Source organism: Micrasema longulum, unplaced genomic scaffold (genome assembly GCF_059751315.1).
Source record: "Micrasema longulum isolate JH-2025_06_02 unplaced genomic scaffold, ASM5975131v1 h1tg000877l, whole genome shotgun sequence".
Lineage (NCBI taxonomy): Eukaryota > Metazoa > Arthropoda > Insecta > Trichoptera > Brachycentridae > Micrasema > Micrasema longulum.
In genome coordinates, this window is record NW_028278069.1 from 240,538 (window position 1) to 253,954 (window position 13,417).

Here is a 13,417-nt window from a genome sequence, read left to right on the forward strand (position 1 = left end):
CAAAACGGAATGAGGAAGCAAGCCTCGTTTTCATATATTTTATTTATAATTCTTACATTTTCTTGTTGATATCACTGCATTCATTAAAATAAAAAACCTTACACAGGCGTAGCCTGTCCGTTATACTAAATCTAGAGTAAATGATGATATTGTAGATGTACATAAAGTAAGAACAGAAATTAACAATGTTTTTTTTTTTTTAATACGAGTAAGTGGAAAAAAGGGAAACAATAAATAGATATAGAGATAAAAATAATAAAATTTAAGGAGACAATTAAATTAAGAAAAGTTACGAAAGCAAAGAAAAATATTATTTTATTTTTTTTATTTTTGGTTCACAAATAATAAACAATGCATGTGACATTGGTATAAAAATTACGAATTGTTATTTAAGATACTGTTCATCAATTATATGTGAACACAGCATGCACAAATAAAGAAGAAAAAAGTACACAATATACACTTTTTAAAAATTGGCTAGCTTAATTGAATTCTATTGTGTTATAAAAGTTATTGCAATAAATTATTATCTGGAAAATAAATCATTGTCATTTATATACGTGGCCTGGATGACGTGACCTAGCCTAGATTATCTTCCTGTCTCCTTCCAAACTCGTTACCGTACCCTACATTCCTTGTCATTTAATGTTTATTATTAATTAATTATTTGTAATTATATTTAATTATCCTAAACCTCCCTATTTTTATAAAGCAACATACCATCTGAACCACTTTAGTGTGGATGAAATTCGTTAAGACCAAGACAAATGTTTTCTTGAATAACATTCCACTATGCATTAAGATTTTGCGATAAACAAATATCTCAAATTTCAGTCACCAGTTACAAAGTCCTTGATTACACGCGCTTAATGACTTTGTATTTTTCTTACATCTTCCCTTAGCAAGAAAAAAGTTTTTCTCCTCGCTCAATAAGGAATATTTTTTATAGCATGACTTTATATACTCCTATAGCAAATCCCTGAGTACGCTCACGCTATTAACACCGTGCGAACGTCCGAGTTTGTCCGAAAAAAATAAGAACTTCAAACTTCATATACTTAAGGGTGAAATTTTTATTCAAACGCGTTTAACTGTGTTTTTTCAGATATTTCCTTTTCCTTTCAGAGTTTCATGATGTGAATATTATGTACAAATTATTTATTTATGCTTGCATTGTCCGCAATGCAGTGAAATAATGAGTAATAATCATTTTACAGTAAGTAAAAAAGGGTCAACACCTTTAGCACAGGTTCTTCTGTGATTTGCCTCGTACCTGTCAAGATGCTTCTTCTGCTGCATTTATTTGCATATCTAAGGAACGACGTTTGTCTGTGCGAGCAGTAGTTCAATCACAAATAACTATCGACGTGCTAAAAAACATGCTAAGCATTTAAGCGATCACAATGAAAAATAATGAACATGCTTAAGTTATCGCAGTCATAAGTCAACGCGTGTTTAATCTCCGAGTCAAAGCTCGTGTTGGTTTGTTTTTTGTTTTCCTCGTAAATAAATGCAGTTCATTGGCGAATAATCGGCGTTTACTATAAAAAATAATACAATATATTGCATTTGCAAAATAGTAAGGAGTATCTAATACAAAAAAGTGAAAATTAAATTACGATTACTATGGCGACTGCTTTTCTTGACATTTGGCTGCCAACCCCCGGCTAAATGCAATAAATAGCATAATAAATAATAAATAAATAAATAAAAATAGGAGAATATTTTCCAAATATATTATTATTCCATGTCCGCTCCCTAGTTGAAGCATATGGTGTCCACAAATATCCTCCAAGCATCTATGTCGGCTGCCAGCTCCTGTGCATCCTCCCAAGTCAGGTTCGCGCATGAACTGCCGACGAACAGTCAGCAGTGGACGTCCAGGACGTCGAGAACCTGATGCCTTGTAAAGTAGGCATGCGTGGTTATGCTCTCAGGCTCTCAGGAGGCATCCGCAGCACATGGCCAAGCCAACCGTATCGCCTCCGCTTGATGACAGTTGTCACCGGAGTTTGCTGCGTCCGTTCTCTTATTACTTCATTCCTCACAGAGTCAAACCACCACACACCCAATATTCTTCACACCATCTATTCTCAAAACTCAGACTTTTGCTGGTTTGGGCCCTAGTGAGGTGCCACGATTCCCATCTGTTGACGAGAACAGGTGTGATGCAGGCCTTATATAGGTTTTTTTCCATATTAACACCGGTGAAATTCAAATATGTGATTGCGCAGCAGGATTATACGTCACGAAACCTAAATATTATGACATTTAATATTAGGTATTCGTCCTTTTCAAAAGATAAATCAAATGAGTGTAGGGAAATTTATGAAAAAAAAACTGCCAATAGAAGAGAAGCACAGACGAGGCCAAAACTTTTTAGAAGCATGAATCGCCTACATACGAACTAACTCAGGCTCTCTCGGGGCTGCATGCATGAGGGAATATCTGCATCGTTTCGGGCTGCGGGACGATAGTTGCTGTCCAGGTGATGGCATCACTGAGCAGACTGTCGAACATCTTCTAATATACTGTCCAATGTTTGATAGGCCGAGGTGGGAGCTTGAATGCAAAGTAAACACTCGGATTGCTGCGACTTATAACCTAGCTGAGCTCCTGAACTGTAATGATACACGAAGAGGGACTGTTCGATTCATAACAGGGACGATCAAGCAGGCTAAGTTATTCAATGGTGGTATCTACGTGAATAAGAATTTAATGTTTTACCAGTTAAGGGTATTTCATGAAGCACTTGGAAGTTCGGAGCTTGAATGCAAAGTAAACACTCGGATTGCTGCGACTAATAACCTAGCTGAGCTCCTGAACTGTAATGATACACGAAGAGAGACTGTTCGATTCATTACAGGGACGATCAAGCAGGCTAAGTTATTCAATGGTGGTATCTACGTGAATAAGAATTTAATGTTTTACCAGTTAAGGGTATTTTATGAAGCACTCGGAAGCTCGGAGCTCGGAAGCTCGGAGCTCGGAAGCTCGGAGCTTGAATGCAAAGTAAACACTCGGATTGCTGCGACTAATAACCTAGCTGAGCTCCTAAACTGTAATGATACACGAAGAGAGACTGTTCGATTCATAACAGGGACAATCAAGCAGGCTAAGTTATTTAATGGTGGTATCTAGCTCTTTTTGTTTCTTTGTGCCCAAGTTTTACGATTTTTTTATTGTTTGTTAATGTAATATTTCTAGAGTTATTTTGTTTATTCTGATTCTGCTTTAAGTTTATTATTGTAATCTACGGTGAAAAATGTTAAAGTCAACGGAATATAACCTAAAGATGAATATATTCGATAAAACCTTGCACATAACAAAAGCAAGGTACAAATAATTTGCAACTACAAAAAAATAAAAATTATTAGGTGTTCGCAGATGTTACATTGTGATCGCGAATACGATAAACAACCACGGTGAGAAATTGTTATCACGTGGCTTATTCGCATCGATAGTTATTTGTGATGGAACTACAGATCTCTTGACAATTTTGTCTTGGATCAATAGCTGTTTCTAATAACAACAATTTGATCGGGCTCTGTTTCACTGTCTTTAACATTTTCAGTTTCGCTCCCTTTCAAATTGCATTCCAAGTACCATTTCACATCCACTGCGGGCGCACACTCCCCTTAGCTCCTTAAACAGTCTTTACGGACAACAGAATTGAATCAATTAATAAAAGTCAAATTTGAGGTTTTTCCTCTGAATGTGGTTCGAAAACGTCACCAGTCCGGGACTTTTGAATCACAAGTTCGTTATAGTCGCCCTACACCTATTAAACTCACGCCCCTCCCTTCATCCCCGCCCTCTTTTTCCAACTATTCTCCCGCAATATAAAATATTCTCATAACCTAATCAGTGCATGTAAAGATTGCTTATTAAAATGGATGTTGTGTTGATTTTATATTTTGTGCAAGATCTAAAGTGAAGTGAGTTTTAAATGTTTGTTTGATTGGTGTCCTGATCAAGAGACGGGTACGTCTCGAAACCGGTAGATATAGAAAAGTCGGTAAGTGGTTGTACGTAAATATTTAATAACCGTTTATGTGGATACAGTATAATCGAATTATTATCTTCATCCCATCTCTATTATTACATGCCAACCATGCTTACAAAGTAGACTTTATAGTTTATTACAATGTTACAACGATACCCCAAGATTCGCTATCTCCACATACGTCACTTCGATTATCGCTGACCCTTATATACGTCGTCTCAATTTAAAGATTGCTTTTGGCATTTATGTTTCCTTGCCACAAGAAATAATGACAGCATAGATATTATTTTTGTATGCACGTGACGTCCAAGCTTTTACAATTTATTTTTTTTAGTATGTATATTTTTTTATAACACGTTTAATACATTTATTACAATTGAAATTGTGTTATGCTAAAATGAGACAAGCCACAAAATCGGAAAAAAAAATATTTGGTGTCATCGCGATAAAAAAATTAAGGTGGTTATGCAGAAAGCAGCCAGCCCACAATTTCAAAAAAGAAAAAAAAATCTGTTATCGGGTGCAGTAAGGTCAATTCCTTGTTCTGCTAAAAATAGCCAGGCCGTATTGATACAAAAAACTAGAAAAGTCAGCTTCTGAAAATAGCATTCATCAATTTGCAGAAAACACCCACAGCACCAGAAAAATCTTTTGACACAGATGCTGTTGGGAAGATTAATGCCTCCAGAAATCTAGTTCTCTTAAATAAATTTAAGTGGATAAATACATATGTGTAATAATTGAATAAATTCATTCATTTAAAACTACCTGTTATAAAAAAAATATGTTTTAATAAAAATGTGACCTCACACATTCAAAGTTTAAATGAGGTATCATAAGATCTAATAAGATCCGGCTTATCTAAAAAATGCGTTTTTTTTTGTTGTGAGGCGAGCTAGGCATAAAAAAAACACAAAAATGACTTTAACGTATAATAAAATTGTTTCAAAAGTTATTATGACAGATTAAATAAGTGATTCATTTCAATTAAGTACCCTAATATAATTTACTAGGACTGGCTGTTTTCTGCAAAATCCACATCTTAGGTTATGAATTGAAAATTTAAAAATCATTTAAACCGGTTAAATACAAAATTAAATTATTTTTTGTTATGTTAAAAAATCTGATACGTTTATTGATGCAAGTGGAATGACTGATTATATTATCAGGTGTTGCCTAGTAGGTGAAATATATTATTTGGATGAATATCACCAGCATCAATAAAAGTTTCAGATCTATGACGTCTCAAAAATCAACGGATAGAAGTATTGAAGAAATATGGATGTTCAAACATGAGCAGAATGGTAAATGTTTAAATAAAATGAATAAATAAAAAAAACATACTCTGAAAGGTTATAAGCCCTCTAAATGCCAAAAATTTCACATTTAAATGTAAAAACTCCTGTAAATTCATAAATGAAGTCCGTTTCCGATTTGCTCGATATTTGTTTCGAGATTTTGGTTAACGATAAACGAGGGTATTAAAAGCTTCGGCGCAAGACTTAGGCGCTGCGGAGTATGCGTGTCCGGTGTGGCAAAAATCTGCCCACTCCAAACAGGTGGACATAGCAGTCAATAAAATGGCACGAATAGCAGCAGGATGCCTCAAACTTACACCGACTGATAAAATATACCCAATCATTTAAATTGCCCCACCACACATTCGAAGAAGGACAGCCGCAGAAGCATAAAGGTACAAAAATCCCACGATTCTAGACAACCCTGCTTTCAAAATGTTTTCATGTTTTCAAAGTAAATTGTAATAAGTATTTTCAATACCTTAATTACAAAAGTTAGTTCGAAACCCGATTTTAAAATGCTACCTTTAAACCAGAGTCGTGTCATTTGACGTTTAATACCAAGATGGCGCATCATTTTCATCAGTTTCCCGCGATAATTAACCGTGACGTCATAGCGTCGGCGTGCAAATAGGGATGGGCGAAATAGAATATCCCAGAACTATTCAATATTAATATGTAATACATTTATTCGAGAATGGTTACGCCACTTTGAATGTAGTGGTTTTCTGTGTAATTGAATTCTACTTTACTAAATTCTGGCCATTTTCTCTCCAAATTGTTGTCATTAATTCTATTCATTTTCAATTAGGTATAATTCCTAAAATGATTTTACTTAAAATTATTTTTTAAATTTAGATAATCACTTTTTGAATTCATTATGCATAAACTCGTTTATCCGTACAATACAAGTCGGTAGTCAAATGGCAGAAGGGACCATCTGTAATTTTCAAAAATGTCCAGGAGAGCTGAAATACGACTCAATTTCAAGACTTCAATCCCCAAACTAAAATATTTTAGTGTTGGTTTTCAAAAATGAATTACCATTCTAAATTACTGTGTTTTTTTTTTTCTTTTTTCTATGTTTATTTACTGAAATATTGATTAAAACTTTTGAAAACTAAAAAACAGAAAAAAATACAGATGGTCCCTTCTGCCATCTGACTACCGAAGTAAGTGACCTATAATTAAGTGGTAAAGCCGCTCCAGAACTTTAAAGCCGCTAGACAATCTTTAAAGTCAAATTGGAAAAAAGAAGAAGAGGACAATATTAATTTAAAAGGCCAAATATATGGTGCTGGCATTGCAGATTAAAGGTGAATCGAAAACTTATACTGTCAAATGTTATTTCAAACTTTAGACGCGTTTTTCCAGAAATATGTTTTTTAAACTGGCCGGACCAAATATACAACGATTCATTTGAGGTTTAAAAAGTATTTTTTCAGATGCATCCTCCATTAAACTACTTACAGAATTTCCGATTCCTTATGACCTTTTTTTGTTATTATCAATAAATCATGTGTTTTTTTACTTAAAAACGGTAGTTTTTCATTTAAAACTTAAATTTTTTAAAGTGATTATATTGCTTTTTGCATATATTTATTTGAAAAAATGTTTTTTGTTCTAGATGAAAAACCACAAGAGAAATCTTTCCGGCCGCGTAACGCTTTGTATTAAATATACTCTGCGGCTTTGGGACCTGACACCGCCATTTTAAATTTAAAATATTACAAAAAAAAGTACAATTGCGTTATCTTTTATACTTAATTCGGTGGCCGATAATATAAAAGATAACGCAATTGCAACCACAAAATCCGCGAAACAGCGAAAACCGCAATTCGAGCGACCACTGCTATCTGGCGAGTGGCGCGATCAATTGTTTTAGGAAAATATCACCTTTGTTTTTTATTACAATTTTTAATAAAATAGGGTCTATGAAATACTGTTGAGTAAAGAAAAAAATATTTTTTTTGAGAATGTATCATATTTTTTAACGATTTTATTTTAAAATTTATTTATGAAATCATTCCTTCACAATATCCATATTGAATTTGAAAATACAGCATATTTTTCGATCATTCGTAGCATGTGATATTTTCTTATTCCTATCGGAGTGTACGAGTAGATCAATCGCGTACGATGCTTAGTAAATTCAACTAATTGTAATTTCTCTGTATGACAGCTTACCCACCACATACCGCACACCGCATATGAGGACATATGTCTCCTTGACGGTGCCCACATACACGGAAAATTTTCTCGTTGTCAAACGAGAAAAGCTGCCCGAAGGAGGAATTAAATTGATTGGACATGATCAATTCGCCGAAATGATTACAAAACTTTTTAAAAGCCTTGAAATTCTTTTTAGAAGCCACCAGATCTGTATATCTGACAGGACCTGTAACAGGGCCACGGATAGTAGCGAGAAGCTCCATTCGGTAATCATAGAGAAGGGGAAAGGGACACGACCACAGGATGTGTTCAGAAGATTGGTTAGGATATCCGCAGCAGCACGAAGGGGAGTCAACAATATTAAAAACAAATAACTTTTTATTAAATTTACCATAACCTGATAAAAACTGCGTAGTCCAGTGATCGGGGATAACCCAAAAAGATAACACTCAAATAAGTCTATGATTATCAGAGTACAGAAGATCAGCTACATCTACAGCAATAGGAAACGTTAGTATATGCAACCATCAGACTAAGTTTGGTGAACACGCATTCACAAAAGTTTCAGTTCTTAAAATATTTTGCAAGATAATTTAATTTTTATTTTTTAAAATTTAAAAATCCTACCTTCTATTCGGTCAGATCAATCAGCTGGTTTCTGAATGCTTCTGATGAATTCTGAAAACAAAAAAACATCTTTGTACTTATGCATGTAGTTTGTGGTTGAGTGCAGTGGTTGCACTTTGTTAGGAATGTTGAAATAAGATGGCGGACGCAGCAACCTCCGGCGACAACTGTCTCGAATACACCCCGATATAATTATAAGCCCCCACTTTCACTTTGTTTATTCTTATTATTCTTAGAGGGGGGGTTCAGTGCTATGCAAGCTTCTGACGTCACTGCGACCTGTAAAGATCTATTTTGACGGGTTCCCGTGAATAGTTAATCTCAACATTCCCTTTCGCCTGACAAGAAATAAGTATTTTTTTCCATCTGCCAGTCAGTAGCACTAACTATGCATAACACTCTTTCCTCTATCGTTCTTGCTCAAACTATTATGCTTTTTTTTCATCTATTGATATATTTAACATGCTCCTTAATTTATTTAAAAATAAATTAAGATTCATTCTTTATGGCTGCGATACGCTCCCACTTGCTATTGAATGATGCTTATGCTTACACACGCCTGAACACTAACTCCAACACAAATACACACAAACACATATCTACACTTACTCCCATACAAATACACCCTTTTGTTGTACCACAATTTAATATGTATGATTTTTATTTAGAAACTTCGCTGGTCTGTCATTAAACCGTATTTTTTTTATGTCATTATATTATTGTCGACTGTTTGATTCTGCAAAATAAATAAATAAATAAAATAAATAGTTCTCGCCCTCCAAGCCCGGGTCTATAAAGAGCCTGGCTAATGTGTGGAAGGCGAGAGTCATCATTCCCTTTCCACACCTAATGGTGCATAGGGCACTGCATTTGGTACACCAATCGCAGCGTATCTTGATCCATTTTGTGACATGAAGGTAAGATGATCAGTTTTACGCTTCAGGTACCAGTCCAAGGACTATGAAATATTCTAATGTGAAAACACCCTTTTAAATGAATATTTTATTTCAACCATGTCGGGAATCGAACCTCAGACCTCTTGCATGGCAGGAAAACGCGCTGACCACTACACCACGAGGGCTACAAAAAGCGAGAGTACATTTGCTAAATCTATATGTGTTATTATTATTTTTATTTTTTTAAATAAAACAACTTTGTTTTTTACCACTAATTTTTATTTTCCACCGACCGGTTTCAAAGCAAACAAGCTTCTTTGCCAGGGTTTACGTAACTAATGACTTGATTCCCTTAAAACTTAAAACAATTTATAAAATAAATATCTAACTAAGTCGTTCTTTTAACTAAAGAACGGCTAAAAGGATCAACTATGCAAATGTTAATGGATGCAGAAAACAAGGAAGACCGAGTAAGACATGGCACGATCAAGTCCATCTAATACTTGAAGATGGACTTGTCAATAGTAGGAATAATCTGCGTGCCTGAATGAAAATGAATGAATGTAGAGGAAGCGAGGTCTGTATGCAAAGACAGAGTGATATGTCGTTCTATCCTCTGCGCCTATCCCTACGGGGAAAAGGCTTGATGATTTGTTTGAATGTCTAATTAAAAATAATTAACTTTGTTAAAAATAAATATACATGTTATATTGCAGTTTATCTATGCAAGACATAAAAAATTGAAAAGACAAATAATGCATTTTTAATTTTAGGTTTCCCACACTCGGTTCAATCACCGCATAGTGTGAAACAGGTTTATTGACGCAGGATTAAAATGATTGTAGTAAATGGAGATAGTTTGAAACAGGTCGAAGAATTTGTATATCTGGGTAGTGTGTTTACTAGAGATGGAAATATGGACAAGGATATTGAAAGGAGGGTTAGTGCCGGTAACAGAGTTAATGGTGCCTTAAAGTCTGTCGTAGCAAATAAGTGTCTATCGCAAGAGGCTAAATTAGCAGTTCATAATGGAGTTCTGGTACCAACCCTAATGTATGGAGTTGGAAAAAAAGGGACGAAAGTAGACTGAATGCTGTTGAAATGCGATCCCTCAGGCGAATGTGCGGAAAAACAATGTATGATAGGTGCCCTAATGTCGAAATTAGAGCAGAATGCAAGGCTGAGTTAAGCATTATCGACAAAATTAAGAAAGGTCTTTTGCGATGGTTCGGTCATGTGGAGCGAATGAATGATGAAAGAACGGCTAAAAAGATTTATGATGCGAATGTGTCTGGTTGTAGAAGTCGAGGAAGGCCGAGAAAGACATGGCATGATCAAGTACAACAAATTCTTGAAAGTGGTCATGTGAAAAGTCGGAATAATCGACGTGCGTGCATGAGAAGATGTATGAATGTGAAGGAAGCAAAGGAGGTGTGCCAGGACAGAGTGGTGTGGCGTTCTATCCTCTCTGCCTACCCCTCCGGGGAAATGGCGTGATGGTTAGTTAGTTAGTTAGATTAAAATGAATATTTCACGTGTACTGTACTGCGTGCTAGGAATCTAACCCGGGAGTTCAAGAATGTTAGACTACTCGCCAAACACCATATTACAAGACAGACTTACCTCCGTTCGATTTCCCTTTTCAGGAGTTTTACTTGAGCGTATATAACCATTGAGTCAAAAACATGTCTGGTTCTATTTCAATAATAGAAATGTGTTCTTCGTCGGCTTGGACAGGACGAAAAACAAAACAGACGGTAGAGAAACACAATGTTTATTATAGAAGTGTGTTAAAGGTACGTTTTATTACACAATATGTAACAAATCTCATTGGATTATGGTATAGTACCACATTCCACCGCAAAATAAAGGCCTCGCATAGATGTACTTTATTTTTACACTGGTAAACACACTTAGCTTCCTGACTATAAGGAAAATTCAAAATAGAAATAATTGGATCAGTGGGTTGTGTTTGTATCAAGGAAAAAATATTGCGATACAAAAAACAATAATGTCTGGTTTTACAAAATACCTTATTTACATGTGAAAAACTGTTGAAATGGAATTCGTAAAATTTTATTAAATCGGTATATCATAATAACTTGCCCAACGCATAACCCACTCCGCATCTGAGGACTAAGGTATCTTTAGCGGTGCCCACATACAAGGAAAAGCTGTTTGTCACCGAACGAGAAAACCTGCCTGGGGAGCTCTTTATGATATTTTTTTAACATTTTTTTTTTATTTAAACGCCTTTTAGGCTTTAAGATGTTTTGACATACATAAATGCAAATAAAGACAGACATGTGTTTTACACAGAAGTAGCAAAAAATATATAAATGATTTTTAGATGAAAAAGAAAAATATTAAAAATATCATCACAAAAAAGGAGCAAAAAATAAAAAAGAATTAAAAACAGAAAGAAAAATAATATAATAATAAAAAAATTATAAAAATCATTCCATATTAGTAGAAAATATATGGGGATACATATATTGCAATGGAGAACAGGAGTACATTTTTTCGTATGTGTTATATCAAAATAATGATGATGGATGATGCCCTGGTATATATTGCAGGAGAAAATTATGAATCCATCGTACATCAACTAAAATATGACCTTAAAAATATCGAAATATGGTTGAAGAAGAATAAACTTAAGCTGAATACAGATAAAACTAAGTTTATGAACATAGGAAATAAAAAAAATCCTTTTCACCAACAATAATGATGGATGAAGAAATGTTAAAGGATGTGAAAGAGATAAAATATTTGGGGATTATAATAGATTCTAGATTGACTTTTTCTCAGAATACAAGATATGTGACAAATAAGATAGCAAGGAAGGTTTCTCTTATGGGAAGAATCAGAAGATATATAACTGCAGATTCGTGCAGGATGATTTATAACTCCATAATTGTGCCTCATATAAATTATTGTACTAGTATTTTGTTTTTGGCAACTGAAGGGGAAAAAAATAAACTTACTGTTCTGCAGAATAGGGCATGAGAGTAATTTTGAAAAAAAATAAATACACCAGAATAAAGTTGATGCTGAAACAAGCAAAAATTATGACAGTACGTCAACTAATATATTTTAATGTAATGTTTTTTGTTCATAAAATGATTAATGGTTATACCTCAAAAGAGTTGACTCAAAAGGTTTTTTTCTAATCAATGTGAACACGGATATAAAATAAGAAATAAACATGAAGTAAGACTACCATTTCGTAGGAAAACAAGTACACAGAACTCATTGATGCACCGAGCTGTACAGTTATATTATAAGGAAATACCATTTGAAATAAGAGAGCAAAAAATATTATTCATTTAAATGTCAATAAAAAAACATGTGTTTAGCAGATAAATTTTCGTGTTAGCTTTATAGAAGTTTTCTTTTTAAGTGTACGTATATCGTTTGAAAAATGTTAATAATGAACTGGCAGAGGAAGGATGAAAACCGTGTGAACGTGGTTGAAATGCGACCTCTTTGACGAATGTAAGAAATCAATGTATGACAGGGTTACGAATGATGAAATCAGGCGGGAGTGTAAATCTGAGTCAAGTATAACTGATGAGATTAAGAAAGGGTCTCTGAGATGGTTTGGTCGTGTAAAACGAATGGAGGATGGTAAAATTAAGAATGGTAAAACAAGTAACGTCAGACGACGTCGACCAAGGAAGACGTGGCATGATCAGATAAAACAAAATCTTAAGTCTGGTCCTGTCAAAAGCAGACAGAACCGAAGGGCATGTATGACAAGATATATTAATGTGGAAGAAGCTAGGAATGTCTGCCAGGATAGACGTGTGTGGCGGTCCATTTTCTCTGCCTACTCCTACGGGGAAATGGCGTAATGGTAGGAGTAGTAGTAGTAGTAGCCAATCAAAGTTTTAACATGAGATTAAGCTTTATTTTACATTCTTACTTTTTATATTTACGTAAATATCATTAGATCCATCTAATTATGTAGTTTTGTGCCAACTATTACCCATAAAGCTCTGAAGTTAGCTACCGAAACGCAAAATGCCAAAAGGTCTGTTGTGCGGTTTGGGTCATTTAAAATGCAAAATCCTACGGAGTCTTTTTATTATAGAAAATATGAGCGATATTTATTCCATTTTTGCAATAGAATGAAATTTCGGGGTTTTCTATTTGTGGCCCTTTTGAATTTAACTAGCGAATTTATTGCGCCGTCAGAGCGCAGGTTTTGCTTTACACACACACAAAATGTTTTAACGTTTTGTTGAAATGAATAGATCATCGAAAAAATAATATTTAAGAGGTCAAAATGCGTGTGATACAAAAAAATACGTTAATTAGAATTTTTGACGGACACGACTTTCATGGTCCTTACTGAAATTTATTCAAAACTATCGCATGAAATACATACGACTTTGTATATTGTTTTTTGATAT

At 34.5% G+C, this 13,417-nt stretch overlaps 1 protein-coding gene across 1 annotated transcript in view; it reads right to left on the reverse strand.

Moving 5' to 3' along the window:
- Nucleotides 1–13,417, reverse strand: part of Dh44 (corticotropin-releasing diuretic hormone 44) — a 279,701-nt gene that overhangs the window by 215,863 nt on the left and 50,421 nt on the right. The window contains exon 2 of the mRNA XM_088231369.1: nt 8,104–8,154. The gene's annotated coding sequence lies outside the window, so the exon portion shown is untranslated. The remainder of the gene's footprint in view (nt 1–8,103; nt 8,155–13,417) is intronic.